The sequence below is a fragment of the Oratosquilla oratoria genome, chromosome 1 (genome assembly GCF_046742065.1).
Source record: "Oratosquilla oratoria isolate Oo_2021 chromosome 1, ASM4674206v1, whole genome shotgun sequence".
Taxonomy (NCBI): domain Eukaryota; kingdom Metazoa; phylum Arthropoda; class Malacostraca; order Stomatopoda; family Squillidae; genus Oratosquilla; species Oratosquilla oratoria.
Genome location: NC_134777.1, coordinates 42,667,163 through 42,693,896, shown reverse-complemented (window position 1 = coordinate 42,693,896; position 26,734 = coordinate 42,667,163).

The following is a 26,734-nucleotide window of genomic DNA, read 5'->3' as shown; positions in this document are numbered from 1 at the left end:
GCTTTTTCCCCCTTGCAAGGGAGGTAGCCAAAAAGAAAAGGGCATAAATCCATTCCCACCCATTCCATCCCTAATACACTCCACTCCCCTCCACCCTCTTCCCTCCCTCTTATCTTGGCACCTCCTGGATGATGGGTCATCCCTGCATCTTGTCCACTGCCCTGGGTCAGAGGCAATGCCACAAGAGACAGCACATCCATAGCAAGGCCGCTTCATTAAATTGGTGACCCCCCTCTCTGTCCCCCCATGCAGAAAAGGAGAAGACAGGGAGAATTCCCTTCGGGCTGCATCAAATTTTTCTCACCCATTCTACCACAGCCCCCATCCCCCCACCCATTCCACCTCATGCATCACAAAATCATCCATGTACAACCATTCTCCATTCACCCCTGTCTTCTGTCCTCTCCCGTCCTTCCTGAACAGACATTCCCCTCTTCCCCAAAGCCCCTTTCACCTCATCCATCTCATCCTAGGTTGCCCCCTCATGTTCACTCCCTCCACATCTACCTTCCATACCTCTTTTAGTCTTTCTTCACTCATTCTTTCCATGTGTCCAAACCATCCCACACTATCTCCCAACTCCCTTACCACCCCTGTTCTCCTCCTCACCTCCTCATTTCTCACACTATCCAGCCTAGTAACCCTCATCATACTTCTCAGACACCTCTTCTCAAACACATTCAAACTCCTTCTCTCTTCCTCTTTCATGTTCCATGTTCCTGCCCCATACAGTGCTGTTGGCACAATCACTCCTTCATAGCTCCCCTTCCCGCAAAATACAACTAGGTAAATACAACTAGGTAAAATATAATCTTCTCTTAGCCTCCATTTCCAAATGTCTATTCCTTATTACACTTTTTAATCCACCAAGGCATTTACTCACTTCTCTCAATCTACATTCTACCTCCACCTCCATTCCACCCTTTCCTGCTACTGAAAAGTCACCTTAAATGAAAATGTAAATGCATGTATTCAGATTAAGTGCAAAATGAAACAATATGCAAACAATAAATAATGAAAATATAGTGAAGAAAAAGTTAAAATATATAAACTATTGATTACTGATGTAAAGACAACATCCTACAGAACTGTATTTGCAATAATTGTTTTGATATCCAGAAGTATCACTACTGTTGGTGTCAATAAAAAGCCTCCATGTAATAATGTTATCTCCCTTATAGAGAACCAATCTGTTCCAACTACTTCCTTCCTGGTGAAGATGCCCTGTTGCTATTTCTGTTTTGTTACATTTACAATGAACTAAATGACACTATCATCATCTCCCACTGTTGTGTTGTCAGTCTGCTGCTGCATTATTGGTTTGCCACTGTTGTGGAGTATTTATCTACTGGGACAGTGACAGCTAAGGGGTCTATACCCTTTCTAGGTCAGCTGTATCCCCTATACTAAAACAATTATTCACACACCCTGAAACATATATCACTGGGGTTTTGTTGTGGCACTAGTCTTTCTCCTACTGATACTTGCCAATGACAAGGAACAACTCATGGGAATGTCGAGGACCCTACACACCTATACCACATGCACACCAAATTGCCAATAGACATGCCTCATAAGTCTCAGTTCTCTGTAACAGTTATAAGAGCCGTTTCCACCCGAGATGAACCAAACTCTTCTCCATTCACCATGACACACCCAACAACCAAACAAAATACACCATGCATGATAATTATCTCAAACACCATTTTAAAGCTACACTTATAGTATATTACCATCCACACATCCTATACTAAAACAGCTTCTGCCTCATCAATCTTCATCCTCACTACAAACATATACACCTCAGAAGCTATTTATCTTGTAAACAACATGGCGAGGGCAAGAGAGAGAGAGAGAGAGAGAGAGAGAGAGAGAGAGAGAGAGAGAGAGAGAGAGAGAGAGAGAGAGAGAGAGAGAGAGAGAGACAGAGAGACAGAGAGAGAGAGAGAGAGAGAGAGAGAGAGAGAGAGAGAGAGAGAGAGAGAGAGAGAGAGAGAGAGAGAGAGAGAGAGAGAGAGAGAGAGAGGTGAGAGAGAGAGAGGTGAGAGAGAGAGAGAGAGAGAGAGAGAGAGAGAGAGAGAGAGAGAGAGAGAGAGAGAGAGAGAGAGAGAGAGAGAGAGGTGAGAGAGAGAGAGAGAGAGAGAGAGAGAGAGAGAGAGAGAGGAGAGGAGAGGAGAGGTGAGAGAGAGAGAGAGATAGAGATAGAGAGATAGAGATAGAGAGAGAGAGAGAGAGAGAGAGAGAGAGAGAGAGAGAGAGAGAGAGAGAGAGAGAGAGAGAGAGAGAGAGAGAGAGAGAGAGAGAGAGAGGAGAGAGAGGAGAGAGGAGAGAGAGGAGAGAGAGAGAGAGGAGAGAGAGAGAGGAGAGAGAGAGAGAGGAGAGAGAGAGAGGAGAGAGAGAGAGGAGAGAGAAAGAGAGGAGAGAGAAAGAGAGGAGAGAGAAAGAGAGGAGAGAGAAAGAGAGGAGAGAGAAAGAGAGGAGAGAGAAAGAGAGGAGAGAGAAAGAGAGGAGAGAGAAAGAGAGGAGAGAGAAAGAGAGGTGAGAGAAAGAGAGGAGAGAGAAAGAGAGGAGAGAGAAAGAGATGGGAGAGAGGAGAGAGGAGAGAGAGACAAAGAGAAAGACACAGAGAGAAAGACACAGAGAGAGACACAGAGAAAGACACAAAGAGAAAGACAGACACAGAGAGAGTGACAGAGAGAGAGAGAGAGAGAGAGAGAGAGAGAGAGAGAGAGAGAGAGAGAGAGAGAGAGAGAGAGAGAGAGAAAGAGAGAGAGAGATGTGAGGAAAAGGAGAGAGAGATGTGAAGAAAAAGAGAGAGAAGAGTGAGGAGGAAAGTTCTGATAAAAGATGGTAGGAATGAAAATAGGAGAGAGAAGAAGCAAAAGCAGAGAGTGAAGGAGAGAACACTATGGGATGGCACAAAAACAGAGGGAGAGGGAGGAGTAAGATCAGGAGGAGGAGGAGCAACAGGAAGAGGATGAGGAAGATGTGGAGGAAGAGGAGGAAGAAAAGGGAGAAAAATAGTGTGGAAGGGGAACAGAAAAAGGAGGAGGAAGAAGGGAAGATGGGGTGGAAGAGGAGGAAGAAGATGTTTGATTCTCTAATTTCTCTCTAAAATCTCCACACATTCCCCCCAAAATGTATCAGTATCAGTGTGTTAACCACCTGCATGTTGGCAGTTTTGGCAACCTTAATAGATACAGCCAAAATATGGTAGAATTACACATCTTACTACACGAGAGTTTGCCAAGCACTTGAAGTCAGTCTCCAGGAATATAAGCAATTTCATATATCACTAATACATACTTGTTCCTAACATGTTTTTACACTACCTCTGTATATCTCCTAGTTGGGTATCATTACTAGAAACCTCTTTATACCAGTCAACTAGTACTTCTATAAAGACTGCCAGCTTCCTTCCTCTCCATATGTTTCATTATATCAATTCTATGCTAGATATTATAGTTGATTTTAACACCTGAAGGATGGAAGGATGGGCTAGCCCATTTCACTACTGAGGTGCACTTAACAAAAATTTCTGTGACATGTGCCATACAAATCTTATTCAAATAAATGCTCAATCTAGTGTGATTACATCTTGACTGATTAAAGTTGCGATGGTGTCAAGGTCTACTGTGCTACTCAGTTTTATCACTAAATCATGATGATATTAGCCCATAAAGTGAGCTGAGGTTATGAAAGTGCTTAGCACTTTTGTTATAGGCTAATATGTTAACCTCTTCAACATGGTCATACATTTCATAGATATTTGTACTCACAGGGACCAATGAAGAGTACTTGTTAGTGGTGTTCCTACAAGATGGATGTCAGAGAAAATCATCTCCCTGTTTCCTATCTTCAAAACCCATCATCACTCACATCCATCTGGGAGTGCAGATGCTAACACCTTGTCTCTGGACTGGGCCCATGATATCTCTATCAACTTCCTCCAGGTTTCCACATAAGAAGAGCAAACAATTGGGAACTGGTCCCCTCTTACTACCATAAGCCAGTGACAAAGATACTATCTATTTGTCTACCTATATACCAAGGGCTTTTTCCCTCATATAAGGGAGGTAGCCAATCAAGGCATGCACCCACTCCCACCCATTCCACTCTCATTCACCACTCATTTGTTTTCCTCTCATATTATTTCTTCATGGATGAAGGGTCAACCCTGTCTCCTACTCATTGCCTGGGTCAGAAACAATGCAGCAAGACACAGTATATCTACAGCAGGGCTGCTTCACTTACAAGGTAAACCTTTCCTCCTCATCCTCTCATATGGAAAATAGAGAAGACGGAGAAATCCGGGCTGTGTCAAAATATCATCCATACACAACCATTCTCCCTTCACCCCTATCCCTTGCTTTTTCTTTCATCTACTCAACAGATATTGCCCTCTTCCTCAAAGCTCCATCCAATCATCTCATCCTTTGTCATCCCCTCAAGTTCACTCCATCTACCTCTGCTTTCCATACTCTTTTACCTCAAACCACTTGCTCTCTCATAAAACTCTTGACTGCCCTAAACAGTTTTCTCCCAATCCTATATATCAGCAATATCCCCCATAGAACTTCTTGTCTAACTCGTCATAAGCCTTCTCCAAATCCATACAAGCCCCAAAAGACATCCTTAACTTTAGCCAAAACCTCCTCATAAATCTGCCTTACCACAAAAATTTGATCTATGCATCCTCTACCTTTCCTAAACCCACACTGCTCCTCACCAATTATTCCCTCTGTTCCTCCCCTAAACCATTCAATTAAAACCCTCCCATCAACCTCAATTTCTCCTAAGGTCGCCCCTCAGTTGAAGAGAATTGCCTAGAACTGACCCAAATAAAAATCTTAGTGCCTACAGTATATCATTGTAATGAAGAGGTTCTGGCAATGTTATATTACACTTACTTTATAGGTAAAAGCACTGGACACACAACAGAAGATGAGCATAATGAAGAACTGGATGAGTGTAAGACCGACACCGACGTGGATGAAGAGGAGGTCAATGTACTCGAGGTACTCGTCATATGGGCGGTGCCAGTCCCGACCTCGCTTTACGATCCAGTCAGCCAGGAAATAACCATTAAGGATACAGACAGCAATTGCCTTCAGGAGCCATATCCATGTCATCCAGGGTTTGTACTGAAGAGAAAAAAGTCCAGTGTGAAAAAGGCTTGGGGTCAGGCTCTTGGTTACCTACACACATGCATGCTCACATGCATGTGTGCATATACAAAAATGTACATACATAAAGACACAGACACATGCACATGCATGCATGCGAGCACAAATGCAAAGAGCAACCCAAACTATTCTATCGGTATGTGAATGGTAAACTTAAAAACAAACAGGAATTGGTGAAACTATGCCAAGGAAACATAGAATACACAGAAGATTTAGAGATGGCCGAAGTCATGAACAATCACTTTAAATCTGTTTTCACCAGAGAGAAAATACCGAATTGTGACATAGACAAAAACAAGAAATCTCCCCTCATGAATGAGTTTACAGCATCACTAAAGGAAATATCAGAACATTTATCAAGGCTGGATGTCAGAAAATCACATGGCCCGGACGGTATTGCAAATTGGATTCTAAAGGAGTGCAAAGAAGAACTAACAGACAAAATACACATCTTAATAAACAGCTCACTCAAAGAAGGAAAGATACCCGAGGACTGGAAAAACGCTAACATTGTACCAATACACAAAGGAGGAAACAAAGAAGAACCCACCAACTATAGGCCAGTATCACTAACAAGCACCATTGCCAAAATTTGTGAGAAAATAATCAAGAATAGATGGGTAAAACATCTGGAAGACAATGACATATTAAACCCAAGACAATTCGGATTCAGACAAGGAAGATCATGCTCCACAAACTTAATATGCTTTTACTCAAGACTAATAGACATAGTGCAAGAAAGAAATGGATGGGCTGATTGTGCATTCCTAGACTTGCAAAAAGCCTTTGACAAAGTACCACACAGAAAACTACTAAAAAAACTGGAACACATAGGAGGAATACAGGGAAACCTACTAAAATGGATAGAGGACTTTCTGACTGGTAGAAAGATGAGAGTAGTGCTCAGAGAAAAATATTCAGACTGGAAAGAGGTGATCAGTGGAGTACCGCAAGGATCTGTGCTGGCACCAATAATGTTTGCTATCTATATGAATGACATGGATGAGGACGTGAACTGCTACATGAGCTTCTTTGCCGATGACGCCAAACTGCTAAGGAAAATAGAAACTGATGAGGACTGTGAAGCACTGCAAGCAGACCTAAATAGGGTATGGAACTGGAGTCAGAAATGGGAAGTGGACTTTAATACTAAGAAGTGTAGCATAATGGAGTTTGGAAAAAGCAAAAACAGAATATCAGGAAAATATACAATTGGAACCAAAGAAGTAAAGAAAGTAGGATCCGAAAAAGATTTGGGAGTAATTATCACGAACGACTTGTCCTATGATATACAGATTAACAAAATTGTCGGGGAGACTTACAACTTGCTAAGATCAATAAAAGTGGCGTTTACATACTTGGACGAAGACATGATGAAAAAAATATTGGTTACATTGATAAGGCCTAGATTAGAGTATGCAGCGACATTGTGGTCCCCCAGTACCAAAAAGAATATAAAGAAAATAGAAAGAATCCAAAGAGCAGCTACAAAAATGGCACCTGCACTTGCAAACCTATCATACGAAGAGAGATTGGCTAAACTGGAGTTACCGACACTGGAGCAAAGAAGAGAGAGAGGTGACCTATTGACCATCTACAGAATCATGAAAGGCACAGAGGTACTCGATAGTGAGAACTTACTTAACTGGGACAAAAGAAACACAAGAGGACATGGAAAGAAAATAAAAAAACATAGCTATAGAAGAGAACTGAAGAAAAACAGTTTTCCTCATAGAGTTTTGGACACTTGGAACAAACTGGACAATGAAATAGTATGCGCAAAAACCATTCATGAGTTTAAAAACAAACTAGACACTGCAAGATACAAAGGCGGGACAACACGAGCATAGCTCCCCTTCCCGCAAAATACAACTAGGTAAATACAACTAGGTAAATACACATATGCACGCATGCAAGTACACACACAGGATATGATGATGTACAGTTTTCCATAGAGATACATAAATACTTAGAATAGCTTAGGTGATATAGCCCAAGTTCAAACAATACATACATACATATATCATACATATACCAAAGGCTTTTTCCCCCTACATGGGGGGGTAGCCAAAAAAGAAAAAGGCATAGAAAACCACTACCACCCATTCCATTTCCTATATATTCCAATACATGAAATAAAATATAAATATGCTAACTGGAAAATAAGGATACAACCCAAGTTAGGTCCATACATTAATTTGAAGTTTCCTTAGTTCTATCTTGCAACTAATACTCATATGTTCACTTCCCTTCCACCACCTCCTTCACCTTTTCATCATACCATCTGCTGCCTCCTCTTCTGTTCCCCTGTCCTCCTCATCCCACATACCATCTTTGCACACTTTATCGCTCCCTCCTTGAAACATACCCATTATTCTTCTATGCCTATTTCTCCTTTATCCCTCACCACCTCCCCCACTTCTCTCAGTTCCTCTTTATCCTTTCTCATTTAATTTGCTTACTGTCAGCACTTCCCTAACTCCTGATTTTTCCTCCTTCTCCACTTTTTCTCCATTCTCAGTTTCTCTTCTACCAAAATGTTATCCGACAACCTAAGCACAAACAACTCCAAACTACAACAAACTTCAGCAACCACCCCATTAGACAATCTCTTCAACATAACCAATAACTAATGTCCCCAACTATAATGTGCTCACCCTCCTAACAAACACAAATATGGGGAAACCATACATGACCCCTCAAACCACTTCCAAATAAAGGTAACCATAGAACTAAAAGGTCAAATACAAACTTCACACAAGAGAACATTCGAGACTACAAAAAAATCAAACTGGAAAGAATGCACAGAGGATACTGAGAAAAACTTAGCAATATTTATCACAGACCAATTTTCATTCTTTGATAAAGAAGTGGATGAAATTGCAGCAACCATTCAGAAAAAGAACAAGAAAAAAAGACATAACTATATCAATAAACACTAGGCAGATAATAAAAATAGAAAAAACACACAAATACAACAGATAGGAAAACAGATACCAAAAATTTGAAGACCAGTGAAAATCAACAGAAGCTTAAATTCAAATCCTCCTCCCAACCAATAAAGAAGTTTGAGCAACCCTAGGGAAAATACCAGCACAAAAACAGAACATATACACTATCTGTATATGTATCTATGAAGTCTATATGTATGTATATGTATGTACACCTAGGTCTCTTAAACCAACACTCTCCAACCACCACTTAAATGGCAAATATACATCACATTAAAAAATGAATATGTAAAAATATGCAGGGAAGAAAAAAGAAACTATGAAAAGGACATAATAGAAAAATGCAAGGACCAACCTAAACTATTCTACAGGTATGTAAATGACAAACTAAAAGATAAACATGAAATAGTGAAACTGCATGAAGGAAATAATGAATATATGGATGATGTAGGTAGAAATGGGTGAAATTATGATCAAACATTTTAAATCTGTATTCACAACTGAAATTTCATAAAATTGGAAGGACAGAAAGATCCCCCCAATGAAAGAAATAATGGTGACACAGAAAGAAAGAGGGACCAAATAAAAAACCTTGACATCAGAAAGTCACACGGGCTGGATGGAATTGCAAATTGGATATTGAAAAAAATGTATAGATGAACTAACAGACAAAATACACAATATGATTGATTTTTCACATCAAGAAGTAAAAGTACAAGACTGGAAAAATGCAAATATTGCACCAATATACAAAGAGGGGACAAAGAAAATCCAACCAACTACAGACCAGTCTCCCTTACAAGCATAATAGCAAAAATATGTGAAAAAGTTATCAAACATAAATGGATTAAACATTTGGAAGAGAACAATATACTAAATCCAAAAAAATTTGGATTTAGACGTGAAAGATCATGTGTCACAAACTTTTACTCCAGGCTAATAGAAATAATACAAGAAAGGGTCAGATGGGCAGATTGTGTCTTCTTAGGTTTACAAAAAGCATTTGACAAAGTACCAAACAAAAAGCTACAAAGGAAAATTGAAACAATAGATGGGGTACAAGGAAAGTTATTGGAATGGATGAAAGATTTCTTGAATGGGAGAGAAACAAGGGTGGTACTTAGAGACAAGAACTCGACCTGGGAAAAAATGATAAGTGGAGTCCCACAAGGTTCTGTATTGCCTCCAATAATGTTTGCCATATATATAAATGACACGGATGAAGGTGTGGAATGTTATATGAACTTCTTTGCAGATGATGTGAAACTACTAAAGAGAGTAAGTACAGAGGAAGATTGTAAATCACTACAAAAAGTCCTGGACAAAGTCTGAGAATGGAATCAGAAGTGTGAAGTGAATTTCAACATCAAGAATTGTAGTATAAATGGAATTTGGAAAAAGTAAAAATAGAATATCAGGACAATATAAGATTGGTACAAAGGAAGTTAAAAAAAAGTCAACTTGGAAAGGGACCTAGGAGTAACTATCAGCAATGACATGACACCAACAAAATAGTTGGAGAAACTTTCAATTTACTATGATCAATGAAAGTGGCCTTTGACTACCTGGATGAAGAAATGGTAATGAAAATACTAGTTACATTGATAAGACCAAGAGTGGAGTACACTGCAACACTATGGACAACCAGTACTAAAAAGAACATAAAGAAATTAGAAAGACTTCAAAGAGCAATGAAAAAGATGGCACCAATACTCTTCATATTGACATATGAACAAAAATTGGACAAACTCAAACTACCAACCCTGGAACAAAGAAGAGAAAGAGGAGATCTACTAACCATCTACAGAATTATGAAAGTGATGGAAGTCCTTGATAGAGATGATTTACTAAAGTGGAATAAAAGAAAAACAAGAGGACACCATTTTTTTTTTTTAAAAGGATAGTTACTGAAATGATCTGAAAAAAGAATAGCTTCCCACACAGAGTGGTAGATATCTGGAACAAACTGAATGAGGAAACAGCAAATGCAAAAACTATACAAGAATTCAAGATCAAACTGGATGCTGAAAGATACAAAAGCAGGTCACTACGAGCACAGCTCTCATCCAATAAAATACAACTAGGTAAATAGAACTAGGTAAATACTTGTGCAGATGTTTAGACTGAGGACATAAACCCACTTTGGGAATTGGTGGTGTTTTATGTCCTGGTCCATTTCCCCAAGTGGGTTTATGTCATGGGCCTAAATGTCTACACAAGTGGGGGTTGGCAATTATTGGATTAAGAGACCTAGATGTATATGCATATGTGTGTATGATATATATACATATACATATATATATATATATATATATATATATATATATATATATATATATATATATATATATATATATATATACATATCTTTCATATGAAGTTTCCTTTTAAAAGAGTAAGTTATTGACAATTGGGACAATGCAAGGTGAAGCTGCTCCGGAGCCTTCTAGAAGGACATCATGTGGTCAAGGGAATATAATTTTTCATTCATAAGTGTAAACTCCTGGAAAGACCTACCAGATGATATATCCCAAGTTGGAACCATGAATTTAAAACTAGGTTCAATTAATGGAGAGTAAAAAACAGGATGCCATGAGTGTATTTTCTTTCTTGTATACTTCAATCATATGAACACAATTAAATACACAGCATATACTGTATAAGAACCTACCTTACATAAACCAAGGATGAAAATTACACTAAAGAAGACACAAGCAAGGCCCTCTCCAATTCCAATGTTGACACGTAGATTAAGATCTGCAAGTAAGGACACATTTAGTAATGAGTACAAGAAACTTCTTAATGCTATACAGCAAAAGGGAGAGAATTTCCATCTGACAGAGATGTTTTCAGGGAATGGTTAGCCAGTTTGTGGTACTGGGATAGACATTCTTGTGGGAATTCAAGGGTAAACCTGGGTGATGAAACCAGCAAAGGTTCTATAATCATATTGTATCATGCCATTCTTGCTTTCACTGAAGTTAATATGCAACTATTTATACAAAATCTTAAGTAAGGAAACTTTAATACATGTATGAAGAAAATGTCAAATCATAAAGCAAGTAATTGCAGTAAGTGGTAAAGAGTATTCATAATATTCATGAGAATGGGATGCTTACTGGCTAAACAGTTTATAGCATTGCTACTTGAGTGTGAGAGCAAGGTGGAAGCAGATTGAATCTACCTGGCATCAAGTGAATTTGTAGTAAGGGCATACTACATTAAATTCCTTGCTTCAGAAAGTCCTCCATAAGGAGACACTGACCTATCCTTCTCTGAGATGGAGAATTTGTGATGTTAAATCATGAGAATTAATACATTGTTAAAACAATAAGTGTTATGTGATAATACAAACAGAAAAAGAATGTATATGCATACCTACATAAATACATGCACCAAAAAGTGTTTTCCCTTTATAATTGGGTATCTGAGCTGAAGCATACATCCAACCTAAACCCATCCAAAATCCATTTGTTGCCCCTCTCATTTTAGCACTATATGGATGAAGGCTCATCCCTGTCCCCAGGCACACTAAAAGGGAAAGTAGCATGACAAAGCCCTTCCACAGCAGCAGCAGTAACAATACAGGGCATTTATTACCTCAAGTTTGATTGAAAAACTGCAACCATACATTAACCATCAGCAGTCCCTAGACTATCATATAGATCTTTCTTGGGAAGAAACACTTGACTGTTGTCTGTACTGCACTAATATGGGTCTGTTTCTTTATTAATGGGTAGGAAGAGGAGAAGGAGAAGGAAGAGGAGGAGGTGGAGAATTAGGAGGAAGAGGAAGAGAACGAATAGGAAGAGTAGGAGAAAAAAAAAAGAAGAATGATGATTCTGATGATGATAATGATGATGATGAAGAGGAGATGAAGGAGGGGAGAGCAGTCACCAGTTCTCAGCTCTCCTTGTGTAATAAACAGAGAAAAGGTTATCAAAGCTGATATGAAGGAGACTGAGTACTATACATGAAGGTGCTAATGATATCTGACAACCAATCAGTTAATCATACTATTAACCCAGATCTCCCTTGCATAAGACCCACAGCTCCCTAGTAATTGAAAACAGCCACACCAGTTTTCATTTCTTTTAATGCTTATTTTTCTCCTCTTTTCCTAAAGCCTTTTCATTCTCACCTCCTATCAAGTAATTTTCCTAGCAACTTCTACTTGTAATGGTGTACTTGTAGCATTGTGCATTTGTTGTTGTATATTATATATGCGTATTATTAAATACGCATATATAATATAATTGTCATAGATTTTGTTGTATATTATTATCATTTTGTATTTTGTTTGTATTTTGTATTTATGAATAAGTATGTTGGAAGAACCAGGTGTTATACCTGCTCACTTGAGAGTTTTCCCACTCTAACTTGGCATCCCCAAGCGGTGTCAGTCTTGATTTCACCATCAACGTGTGTGCACGCTTTATCTGTTGTGCTATATAATTTACATATTTATTACAATTCCTGTGTTTCATTAGCCACCTAATACATAAAATGGTGGCAGCGTGTTAATACAATTACTTTTGTATAAACAATTTGTTTTTGTGCATTTACAGTGTCCTGAATGCTACTTTTGAATTTTGAAGTTATGTGAACTCTGGCTAGCCAGTTTTGTGGCATCATGCAGTTGTGTGTTTTTCCTTCCCCTCTTTTTTTTTTTTTTTTAATTATTTTGTTTATATATTTATTTATTTATTTATTGCAGCTAGGTGATTATTACCAGTATTTTTGGAACAATTCATAGCAGTGATTTTTGAACTTTATGTGAGATTGTGCTCAGTAACAGTATTCTACGGGTATGCTAGGTGACTTTTTTTTAGGCGGTCCCACTTGGTCTTCAGCTTTGCATCTGCTGTTTGAATTTTTATTTATATCATCATCATCTGCATTCATCAAAGGATCACCTGCTGTTCCTGAGTGTGTCAGTTTTAATCTGGAGCCCAGATGGAGAAGGATTTTTGAACAAAATTATATCTACACAATCTTCTCCATATTGCCCAGTGACTTTTGTTGCCTTTCCAGTGCTCAGGCTTGTATATTTACCTAGTTGTATTTACCTAGTTGTATTTTGCGGGAAGGGGAGCTATGCTCGTGATGTCCCGCCTTTGTATCTCGCAGTGTCTGGTTTGTTTTGTAACTCATGAATGGTTTTTGCGCATACTATTTCATTGTCCAGTTTGTTCCAAGTGTCCAAAACTCTATGAGGAAAACTGTTTTTCTTCAGTTCTCTTCTATAGCTATGTTTTTTTATTTTCTTTCCATGTCCTCTTGTGTTTCTTTTGTCCCAGTTAAGTAAGTTCTCTCTATCGAGTACCTCTGTGCCTCTCATGATTCTGTAGATGGTCAATAGGTCACCTCTCTCTCTTCTTTGCTCCAGTGTCGGTAACTCCAGTTTAGCCAATCTCTCCTCGTATGATAGGTTTGCATGTGCAGGTGTCATTTTTGTAGCTGCTCTTTGGATTCTTTCTATTTTCTTTATATTCTTTTTGGTACTGGGGGACCACAATGTCGCCGCATACTCTAATCTAGGCCTTATCAATGTAACCAATATTTTTTTTATCATGTCTTCGTCCAAGTATGTAAACGCCACTTTTATTGATCTTAGCAAGTTGTAAGTCTCCCCGACAATTTTGTTAATCTGTATATCATAGGACAAGTCGTTCGTGATAATTACTCCCAAATCTTTTTCGGATCCTACTTTCTTTACTTCTTTGGTTCCAATTGTATATTTTCCTGATATTCTGTTTTTTGCTTTTTCCAAACTCCATTATGCTACACTTCTTAGTATTAAAGTCCACTTCCCATTTCTGACTCCAGTTCCATACCCTATTTAGGTCTTCTTGCAGTGCTTCACAGTCCTCATCAGTTTCTATTTTCCTTAGCAGTTTGGCGTCATCAGCAAAGAAGCTCATGTAGCAGTTCACGTCCTCGTCCATGTCATTCATATAGATAGCAAACATTATTGGTGCCAGCACAGATCCTTGCGGTACTCCACTGATCACCTCTTTCCAATCTGAATATTTTTCTCTGAGCACTACTCTCATCTTTCTACCAGTCAGAAAGTCCTCTATCCATTTTAGTAGGTTTCCTTGTATTCCTCCTATGTGTTCCAGTTTTTTTAGTAGTTTTCTGTGTGGTACTTTGTCAAAGGCTTTTTGCAAGTCTAGGAATGCACAATCAGCCCATCCATTTCTTTCTTGCACTATGTCTATTAGTCTTGAGTAAAAGCATATTAAGTTTGTGGAGCATGATCTTCCTTGTCTGAATCCGAATTGTCTTGGGTTTAATATGTCATTGTCTTCCAGATGTTTTACCCATCTATTCTTGATTATTTTCTCACAAATTTTGGCTATGGTGCTTGTTAGTGATACTGGCCTATAGTTGGTGGGTTCTTCCTTGCTTCCTCCTTTGTATATTGGTACAATGTTAGCGTTTTTCCAGTCCTCGGGTATCTTTCCTTCTTTGAGTGAGCTGTTTATTAAGATGTGTATTTTGTCTGTTAGTTCTTCTTTGCACTCCTTTAGAATCCAATTTGCAATACCATCCGGGCCATGTGATTTTCTGACATCCAGCCTTGATAGATGTTCTGATATTTCCTTTAGTGATGCTGTAAACTCATTCATGAGGGGAGATTTCTTGTTTTTATCTATGTCACAATTTGGTATTTTCTCTCTGGTGAAAACAGATTTAAAGTGATTGTTCATGACTTCGGCCATCTCTAAATCTTCTGTGTATTCTTTGTTTCCTTGGCATAGTTTCACCATTTCCTGTTTGTTTTTAAGTTTACCATTCACATACCGATAGAATAGTTTGGGTTGCTCTTTGCATTTGTCTATAATATCCTTCTCATGGTTCCTTTTTTCCTCTCTTCTCACATTAACATACTCATTTCTACAGTTAACATAAATTTGCCATTTGCTTTGTTTTTTGTCTTTTCTCCACTTTTTCCAAGCTTTGTCCCTTCTGTCTTTTGCCTCACTGCATCTTTTGTTGAACCAACATTTAATGTACTCTCTCTCTCGCTTTTGTCTTGGTACATGCCTGTTTACACCTTCATTGTAGTTTTCCATCAATATATTCCATTTCTCTTCCACTGTTGTCTCTTCCCTGTAAAATTTTTCCCAGTTTGCATTCCGGAAGAATGTCTTTAGTTTTTTAAGTCTGTTTTGTTGTACATCGGTCTTCCTTTCCTATGCTTTTCGTTCCTCTCTATGTCTATTTCTTCCTTTAGTACAGTTTCGATGAGTACATGGTCACTCTTTCCAATTGGTGTCTCGTACTGGACTTTATGCACTATTTCAGGTTCTGATGGAAATAAACTATATATTTACCTAGTTGTATTTACCTAGTTGTATTTTGCGGGAAGGGGAGCTATGCTCGTGTTGTCCCGCCTTTGTATCTTGCAGTGTCTAGTTTGTTTTTAAACTCATGAATGGTTTTTGCGCATACTATTTCATTGTCCAGTTTGTTCCAAGTGTCCAAAACTCTATGAGGAAAACTGTTTTTCTTCAGTTCTCTTCTATAGCTATGTTTTTTTATTTTCTTTCCATGTCCTCTTGTGTTTCTTTTGTCCCAGTTAAGTAAGTTCTCACTATCGAGTACCTCTGTGCCTTTCATGATTCTGTAGATGGTCAATAGGTCACCTCTCTCTCTTCTTTGCTCCAGTGTCGGTAACTCCAGTTTAGCCAATCTCTCTTCGTATGATAGGTTTGCAAGTGCAGGTGCCATTTTTGTAGCTGCTCTTTGGATTCTTTCTATTTTCTTTATATTCTTTTTGGTACTGGGGGACCACAATGTCGCTGCATACTCTAATCTAGGCCTTATCAATGTAACCAATATTTTTTTCATCATGTCTTCGTCCAAGTATGTAAACGCCACTTTTATTGATCTTAGCAAATTGTAAGTCTCCCCGACAATTTTGTTAATCTGTATATCATAGGACAGGTCGTTCGTGATAATTACTCCCAAATCTTTTTCGGATCCTACTTTCTTTACTTCTTTGGTTCCAATTGTATATTTTCCTGATATTCTGTTTTTGCTTTTTCCAAACTCCATTATGCTACACTTCTTAGTATTAAAGTCCACTTCCCATTTCTGACTCCAGTTCCATACCCTATTTAGGTCTTCTTGCAGTGCTTCACAGTCCTCATCAGTTTCTATTTTCCTTAGCAGTTTGGCGTCATCGGCAAAGAAGCTCATGTAGCAGTTCACGTCCTCATCCATGTCATTCATATAGATAGCAAACATTATTGGTGCCAGCACAGATCCTTGCGGTACTCCACTGATCACCTCTTTCCAGTCTGAATATTTTTCTCTGAGCACTACTCTCATCTTTCTACCAGTCAGAAAGTCCTCTATCCATTTTAGTAGGTTTCCCTGTATTCCTCCTATGTGTTCCAGTTTTTTTAGTAGTTTTCTGTGTGGTACTTTGTCAAAGGCTTTTTGCAAGTCTAGGAATGCACAATCAGCCCATCCATTTCTTTCTTGCACTATGTCTATTAGTCTTGAGTAAAAGCATATTAAGTTTGTGGAGCATGATCTTCCTTGTCTGAATCCGAATTGTCTTGGGTTTAATATGTCATTGTCTTCCAGATGTTTTACCCATCTATTCTTGATTATTTTCTCACAAATTTTGGCAATGGTGCTTGTTAGTGATACTGGCCTATAGTTGGTGGGTTCTTCTTTGTTTCCTCCTTTGTGTATTGGTACAATGTTAGCGTTTTTCCAGTCCTCGGGTATCTTTCCTTCTTTGAGTGAGCTGTTTATTAAGATGTGTATTTTGTCTGTTAGTTCTTCTTTGCACTCCTTTAGAATCCAATTTGCAATACCGTCCGGGCCATGTGATTTTCTGACATCCAGCCTTGATAAATGTTCTGATATTTCCTTTAGTGATGCTGTAAACTCATTCATGAGGGGAGATTTCTTGTTTTCGTCTATGTCACAATTCGGTATTTTCTCTCTGGTGAAAACAGATTTAAAGTGATTGTTCATGACTTCGGCCATCTCTAAATCTTCTGTGTATTCTATGTTTCCTTGGCATAGTTTCACCAATTCCTGTTTGTTTTTAAGTTTACCATTCACATACCGATAGAATAGTTTGGGTTGCTCTTTGCATTTGTCTATAATATCCTTCTCATGGTTCCTTTTCTCCTCTCTTCTCACATTAACGTACTCATTTCTATAGTTAACATAAATTTGCCATTTGCTTTGTTTTTTGTCTTTTCTCCACTTTTTCCAAGCTTTGTCCCTTCTGTCTTTTGCCTCACTGCATCTTTTGTTGAACCAACATTTAATGTACTCTCTCTCTCGCTTTTGTCTTGGTACATGCCTGTTTACCCCTTCATTGTAGTTTTCCATCAATATATTCCATTTCTCTTCCACTGCTGTTTCTTCCCTGTAAAATATTTCCCAGTTTGCATTCCGGAAGAATGTCTTTAGTTTTGTAAAGTCTGTTTTGTTGTACCTCAGTCTTCCTTTCCTATGCTTTTCGTTCCTCTCTATGTCTATTTCTTCCTTTAGTATAGTTTCGATGAGTACATGGTCACTCTTTCCAATTGGTGTCTCATACTGGACTTTATGCACTATTTCAGGCTCTGTTGTAAATATTAGATCTAGTTTCGATGGCTCTTCATTATTTCTGTACCTTGTGTTTTCATGGACCCATTGGGTCATTGTGTACTCCATGGTCATATCTAGCAGTACATTGCCCCACGAGTCATCTCCTCCTTGCACTGTCATGCTGTCCCAACAAATTTCTTTGCAATTGAAGTCCCCCATAACTACCAGATTACCCTTACCCATTAGTATCTCATTGAGTGATTTTCTTGTGTCATCTAGCATTTTTTTATGTTCAATTTCTTTCCAAGCGCTTGTTTTTGGAGGCACATAAGTCACCACAAACTTTCTACTCATATTCTTGCCTTCGACTTTTATCATGATCAATTCAGCATTACCTTTGCCCTCTGCAATTTTTGTCACCTTTAGGTCTTTCTTGGCCAAGAACATGATTCCCCCTCCCTGTTTCTTGTCCCTGTTTTTTATCCAGTAGTTGTATAAACCTTGTCCGATAACAGTGGATGGTATTTCACCTCTTAGTTTAGTCTCTACAATTCCCATTATGTCTGGTTTTGCTTCTAACAGATAATCATTGAGTTCGTTCAGTCCCGAAATTAGTCCGTCAATGTTGGTATAGGCCACTTTTAATTTTCTTCCTTCTCCCTGGTTTCTTCTTCCCTTGTTTTGTTCGTTTTGAAGCGCCATTGTCTTAGTCTCAAGTCTATTACTCTCCACTGGAATTCTTTGCATTCTGTCTCCGATCTTTTCAAGTTTTTTTCCTTTGCTTCTTCTCTTAGCGCCCTTTCTTTTTCTAATTCCTCAGTACTCATTTCTCTTTTTATCCATATCTTATTGTATTTTTCACTCTTTGCCAAGTTACCTACTTTTTCAAATATGTCTTCTACTACCACTTGTGACCTTAGTTTTATCTTTAGAGGTCGATTCCTATCCTTAGTATAGCGACCAATTCTGTAAGTCTCTTCTAAGTCTGTGCCTGAATCACTATCTCCCCCCTGAATTTCATTAAGGATTTCTACTGCTGTCTCTTTTTCTTCTTTTTCTCTCATGTACCTCGCCAATCCTTGTTTTTCTTTAAGCCCATAAACCACAATACATTTCTTCCTATCTACTGTGTCCCTGACCCAGTTTGCTTTTTCGTTAATCACTTGAATGATTGTGTCTTTTGCATTATCTTGCATTTGCTGCTTGACTATTTCTTTGAAAGCAATTTCTTTATTTTCAATATTTTCTTTCCACTTCTTAATTTCCTGGATACTGTCCCCACCTAAGTTTTCTTCGATCTTTTGTGTCAATTCTTGGAATTTGTTGTTCACTTCTTGCTTTAGATTTTCGCTATTATTATCATTAGTTTTCTTCTTTTCATTTTCATTCTTCAGTTCATTTATGTCTCTTTTCATTTCTTTAATTTCGTTTGTAAGATCCAAGTTAGCTTTTTTCAGGTCAGAAATTTCGTGGTTAGTCTTAGATAAACAATCAATTAAACCAATGACCTCTTTTCTTAAGTCCATGATTTCATTTTCCCACCGAGTCCTATTTTTGCTCATCTCTCTCTCTATCTCTAATAATATGTTTTATTGTTTATGCATGCAATGCCATATTGTATTTTCTGATTATAGTGAAATAATTTATCTAATTAATTTTTCTGGCCAGGCATGTTGCTTGTTATTTGGCAGCCATGTTTGTGATGTCATAGTAAGCCATTTTGCCTTATTTTTTTTTATAGTTACCCATTTGCAGTACCTTTTTTCTTTAATTGTGAATCATAGAGAATTGTATTATTCACACTTTTTTATTTTGAATCATAGAGAACTGTATTATTTAGGCTCTTTGTGTATCATAGGTTATTCTATTATTTACGTTCTTTCAGGCAATCCAATACTCCAAGTCAAGGGCGTGTTTCTAAGTGAATGCAACGAACTGATGTATGTATTGAGGTTGTTTTTGCTTAATGTTATTAGGGAGTGGATTACAGTTACTTTGATCCCCTTCTATTATGTCTAAACTTGAAGTGACATCTTTTATTGGTCCCTAAAATCCATCTGAGACAATGGCTCATACATACACATTATTACATCAGGATCCATATATTGTTAAGTTTTCTGGTCAGGATCCCCAGCATAAGGCTACTGATTTTATTCGCCAGTGTAAGGATAGTATTGTGAATATATTGGCATCTGAAATGTCAATCTTGTGTCTTGACCCCAAGGCTTTGAACTATAATTATGACATTTTAGAGCTAATTTTCTCTTTTTTTTCTGGTACCCCTGTAGGTAATAATTTTCAGTGGTGTTTTAAGTTGGCTGGTGTACTTATATCCCAATTTGGCACTCTTAACTATATGCATGTTTTGATTCCTTGAAGCTTGCACTTACTGAAGCGGCTGTGTTGGCATTCCCAGATTATAGTCTTCCCTTCATTATTTGTACAGATGCTTCTAGTACAAACTATGCCTTCTATATCTATCACTCATAATTATAATCTCCATTCAAGGAGTCCTATGTCTTAGTAACTGTATATGTGCATGGTTTATGTTGTTATCCATGTTTGTCTTTATCTGTACTTTGTATCTTGTTTATCTATGATATGTATTGAATTGTATGATGTGTAATTCTGGGTTAGCTATGAAGTGTCACATCCCAGAAGTCCGGCAATTGCTGTCTTTTGTCTCTTGTTAACTGGTGCCAGTTCTTATGTTTCTTTATATATTTGTATGCAGTTCTTATGTCTCTTTATATGTTCTATGAGGTTCTTATGTGTCTTTATGTGTGTGATGTAATTTTTATGTATATGGTGTGCTAATGTACAAAATTCTTTCCCACACTTTTGTAATTACATTGTAGTGTATGTGGAATATGCTATGTATATTGTCCATTTTGTCTTGCCTCGGTCATCTATTTTCCTTGTTTGCTCAGTGTGGTCACTGAGTGGTGGTGGCCAAACAATGTACTGGTGTACTTGTAGCACTGTACATTTGTTGTATATTATACATATGTATTATCAAATCGGAAGATACATGTTTTCCCCTTTATATAATTGTAATAGATTTCTTTGTATATTATCATCATTGTGTATTTTGCTTGTATTTTGTATTTATGAATAAGTATGTTGGAAGAATCAAGTGTTCTGCTTACTCACTCGATAGTTTTCCCACTCTAACTTGGCATCCCCAAGTGGCATCAGTCTTGATTTTGCCTTTGATGTGTGTGCACACTTTGTTGTGTTATATAATTTACATATTTATCACAACTCAAAATACTCTTCCTCTTACCACTTTCACTTCATGAACTACATCCTTTTCTTTTTTCTGACCAATTTACCTCCCCTCAATCTTTTCACTTTCTTCCAAAACAAATTTTTATTTCCATCAAAATTTTCCATTAGACCTCATCTTATAACTGCTCTCCCTCACCTTGTGTTTTGCTTTCACTTTCTTTATTCTCTACATGTCATATACTATTCCATTTCTTCTTTGTAACCATCCTTCATATGCTCACTTCTTTTCTACTACCACCACCCTCACCTCTTCATCCCACCAGCCACCTGCCTCTCTGTTCCTTTTCATTTCATCCACCTAACTACCATCTTGGCAGATTTCAGCACTTCCTCCTTGAAACATGCCCATTCTTCCTTAATCCCCTTCATCCTTTATCTTTCACTACATCCCACATCTCTCAGCTTTACCTGATATATTTTTTCTTCTCATTTCATTTGTTCACATTCAGTACTTCTCTTCCTCTTTCACCTTTCTTTCGTCTTCATTTAACCTTCGCTCTCACTTTTCCTTCTACCGAATGTGACAATCCATTGCCCTCTCCCCTGGATACAATAATGTCCAGAATTCTTCAGTCTTCTTTTTGGGCACAATTACAGTCCACTAATGCCCTCTCAACTACTTCCCACCCACCACCTTGGCTCACATATACTTATGCTTGTCTTTCTTCTTAAGCACAATGTTCACTATTATTTCTTTTTCAGCACACATTTTATAGAATTCCCATTAGAGTTCTTTCCTGCCATCCCATATCTCCTTACTACTCTGTATATTGGCTCTTCCATTAAGATCCCCTAACACCACTATGTTTACATTTTCCCCAAAACTCTACATAATCATTTAAATAAATCCAAAACATTTCCACCTTCTCACTCTTCTTGCTACCAGGGGCATATACACTCGCATAAGCTCATATTTCCCATCCAAATTTCATCTTTACTCACTTTATCCTTGATGACACTTCACTCCATTATGCAACTTATCTGATCTAACCCTTTCCTCCTTCACCTCATTAACACTCCTTACATCTACCCACAATGCTCCCAGTCTTCAACTCACCTTTCCCTTTCAGTTTCATTTGACACATTGCTAACTCATCACTAAAAAAAATTGTAAGTGGGTGTTACAGCATTGCTTATTTTTTTTACCAAATCATAAATTCAGGATGTTTCTTCCCTTTCTTCACTATGTGAAAAAACTGAATGGCAAAACTTTACATATACCATAGGTAAGTAAGTGAATGGCAAAATCTTACTTGAATACATTAAATAATAATCACAGGCACCAATGGCATGTGACCAACGACAGTTGTAGTGCTCGCCAAACTCATAGGCGTAGAAGCTGAGCGTGGCCACTCCATGTAGCTGCAAATAGAAAAACCATCATCAGAGATTACACTGAATGTACTGGAGAAGTGGAGGAGGGGAGACAGAGATAAGAATCAAGTTGGCAGAAGAAGACAAATACTATAGTAGTTCGGTAGAAAATAGAAAGAGTACACCAGTTTTAATAGGCACTGGTAAATTCCTCTATTGGGACAGAAAGAGATTGGGCAGATACATCCTTCAATGCTCAGGGCATTGAAGGATGTATCTGCCCAATCTCTTTCTACATGCAATACCAGACTGAGAGCGACAGTCAAAAGAAGGATTTCAAATATATGGAGGAGGAGGAGGAGGAGGAGGTGACACTAGAAACTAAATATGCAAATATACTGTAGATGTATCCCTGTGATAGGTCAGTTTTTGTAAAGATATCTAAGGTGTATAGCCACTCCGTTTTATCTCCATAATCTCATTATCATTTTTCACTCCTACACTAAACTAGTTATATTCAACATAAGGTAAGAATGCACTGTGCTTTACAGTAGTCAAAAGCACTAGATTATCATTATTAGTTGGTGAATACACATAACCCACAAAGGTCAGGTAGGTAGGCAGGCAGGCAGTCAGGTAGGAGCTAGGTAGGTAGATGGGTAGTAGGTAGGTAGGTAGTCAGGTAGGTAGGTAGGCCGGTAAGTAAGCAGGTAGACAGGAAGGTATGGAAGCAGGGTAGATGACAGGTAGACACACAAGTAGAGACAGGCAGGCAGTAAAGTTGGTAAGTAGATAGTTAAGTAGCCAGAGAGACAGACAGGAGAGAGCAAGACAGAGCTAGAGATAGAGAGAGAGAGGGGAGGGAGAAAGGCAAGGGAAAAGAAAAGACAAGGAAAGGGAGAGGGGTAGGAACAAATATACCAAGGTATAGAGAGGTACAAAGACAAAGAGATACAGAGAAGTATACAGGGACAGAAAGAGGCACATATATATATATATATATATATATATATTTATATATATATATATATATATATATATATATATATATATATATATATATATATATATAGAGAGAGAGAGAGAGAGAGAGAGAGAGAGAGAGAGAGAGAGAGAGAGAGAGAGAGAGAGAGAGAGAGAGAGAGAGAGAGAGAGAGAGAGAGAGAGAGAGAGAGAGAGAGAGAGAGAGAGAGAGAGAGAGAGAGAGAGAGAGAGAGAGAGAGAGAGAGAGAGAGAGAGAGAGAGAGAGAGAGAGAGAGAGAGAGAGAGAGAGAGAGAGAGGGAAGTGCAATTTAACAACAAAATTAGAGTTGTAAAATCCACGGCCGTGTCAAAATAGGACTCAAATGGTGGCAAACCTTGTTCTTCATAAAATGATGTCAAAAGAAACTAGTGTGAGAGAGTGACCCTGGGAAGAAGAGCCGTTGGCAATAAATGAATAAATGAATAAATAATATAAATATAATAAAATAAAAAGGGGGGGCATAGAGAACCAAATATTCCTGAAAAGAAGATAAGAAGCAGAAAAGGCTAACATGAAGATCACTTCCTAGTAAATAAATTGCACTTCTATGGAAAATCGATCACAGCAAAGAGATGCACTCCGTGAGGATATGATTCTCATGGGGAAACGACTGTTGTCTGGCACTTTTGTCACGGAAGTGATCCTGTACCAGTCTGGATTAATTAACTTATGAAATCATTGAAGTTCCTTATAGAAAGCTAATGTACAAAATAAGATAAAAAAAATCTGGTTGGGATTAACATAGAGGTGCTTGATTTTATGAAAGACTTTTAAGATGGAAGTTTGACGTGAGCATACGAGTTCCAACTATATTCATATTGAAGTTCATTTCACAAGGCCATCATGTGTATATACAGTGACATGATTAAATAACTTATTACTAATTTTAGATCAACACTTGAATAAGTGACAATTGCTTGAAACCCCTATAAAGAAGCCTGAAAGAGGGGAAAGGAAATTCCATCACTTTATATATATACCATAAAAAGAAAGGACTTCGTACGCATACGCTACATTCAGTGAGAGGTAGCTGCCGACGACAACAAATAATAATGAAAATAAAAGAAATAAATGAATAGATACATAAAGTAATTAAATAAACCAATCAAATAATAATTCTTACAGAGGGCAATATTGCGGCGGATTGCATTCCCATCGAGGATGGTAAATATATAGAGCGAAAAAAAATATTTATATTAATATACAAATGAACAAATTAGTAAATAAATAAATAAATAAATAAACAAAAACATACATGAAATCTCGTGCCAAGACATGTACATTGCACACCCACTCATGCCGGCTCCCATACATACAAAAAGCGGGGAACACAAATAATTAGACAGTGTCTTAGGCAAATAAAAGGGGCCACCAACTTTCATCTGTACCTAAACGAGCTTGTTTTCCAATTGAAATCCTGTTGCGCATCCGTTCACGTCTAGTGATCCTCTTTAATTTTTTACTGGATAACTCTAAGCGATTTTTTCAGCTTAGACTAGTGACCCCCTCTGGACAACTCGCCAAAGGGTGGTAGTGGTCGGCGGTATGGAGAGTCGGTGATCGCAAACCGGCCATTCAACGCCAGCAACTTGTTGATATGGTCCTGGCAATTCTATTCATCTAAATGGCAAATGCTGGATTAAATGGACCAGTCAAATGTGTTTTTAATCCAGTATACGAGTTCATGGCACTATTTTACAAACAATAATGCCCCGCAGGAAACGCAAGACATAAAATCAACAACCGTGAGAATTGAGGTTTTCACTCCAAACCTGACCTTGTCATTACTGCCGGAACGCACGAGGCCTTATTGTAAGCATAATCTTGGTTATGCATTGTAAGATCTGTTGTGATTTTATCCTGCAGTGATGCTCCAGCACCCTCTAACATGTCAAATGGTCACACACTCATCCAACTGAAACGGTTACCCTAATTTTTGTTTGCAGCAATGCCATTTCTTTCAGCTGAAGAGAGGTGCTCCTGCTTCGCTTCACTTCTCGATCAACTTGGGATGATTGGATGTGTGTGTGTGTAATTCACCATGGTCTTGGATCACGTGTTGGACTCGTGATCGACAGCTATCACCCTCCCGAAAGAGAGCTCAGAGCTCATACATGACCGATCCACGGGTACTGCTGTGACCGTACAACTCCCAGCCCACGAGAGCTGGAGTAACGACTCGCAGCGAAGCGATACTGAAATTATTTCAGCCATGTGTGTGTGTGTGATTCACCATGGTCTTGGATCACATGTTGAACTCGTGATCGACAGCTATTTCCCTCCCCTTAATCAAGAGGGACTAATTGTTTGTAGTGTTACTGAAGCTTTCAAGTTCTGAGTTCGATCTTGGGTCTGCGTTGTCACGAGCCCTCGAAACTAAACACTACACCAACACCGCGTTGTATATGTACGTGTATGTGTGCACGCGCACATCTTTATTGCCGGTTGTGTGCATGTATCAATTCACGTGTGTACATGTATGTGTGTGATGCTTCCATTTAACTCAGGGAAGGTCGATGTGGCGAGCGGGTCCAGCATTTTTTAGGGTCAGCGCCCTTCCAGCGGCAACTCGCCCGAGGACACTGCAGATGTGGCCTGACGCCTACAACAAGTCTTGTGGAGATTCTACGCATCCCAGTTAGTTATTAATGTCGTAACATTATTTGACATAGGAATATTCCCACCATCTTGTGGCTTTCGGTCGAACAAGTGTATGTATGCACGCGCGTGTGTGTATGATGTATCACTGTCTTGGCTCACGTGTTAGACTCGTGATCAACACCTATTACCCTTCCGAATGAGGGTATCCTAGCTTGTATGGCCCGTTCAATGGATAATTCTATGAGTTTACATAAACCATACATCCCATCTCCTTAAGGGGATACACTGACGCCTTGTGGTATGGTATTGTGATACTTTTCAAGCCCTGAGTGGGGCTCAATCTCGGTCTCACTCTCTCTCTCTCTCTCTCTCTCACACACACACACACACACACACACACACACACACACACACACACACACACACACACACACACACACACACACACACACACACACACAACACACAACTCTCGTGGGCGGGGAGTTGGGTGTGTGTGCGCGCCTAAGGTCACAGCATTACCCATAGATCGGTCATATATGAGCTCTAAACTCTCTTCCGGGAGAGAAATAACTGTCGATCACATATCCAACACGCGATCCAAGAACATGGTGAATCACATACACACGCACTCACACACACCGTATATCAAAATGTATATAAAATTAAGTAAATACACACAACCACACACGTATTACGCAGTTTCCGTTGTGGAAAAACTAGCAATCCGAGCGTTTACAGTTAGACTGTGTACAATACAAAAACATATAAATAAATACATTTATACATAAATAAAC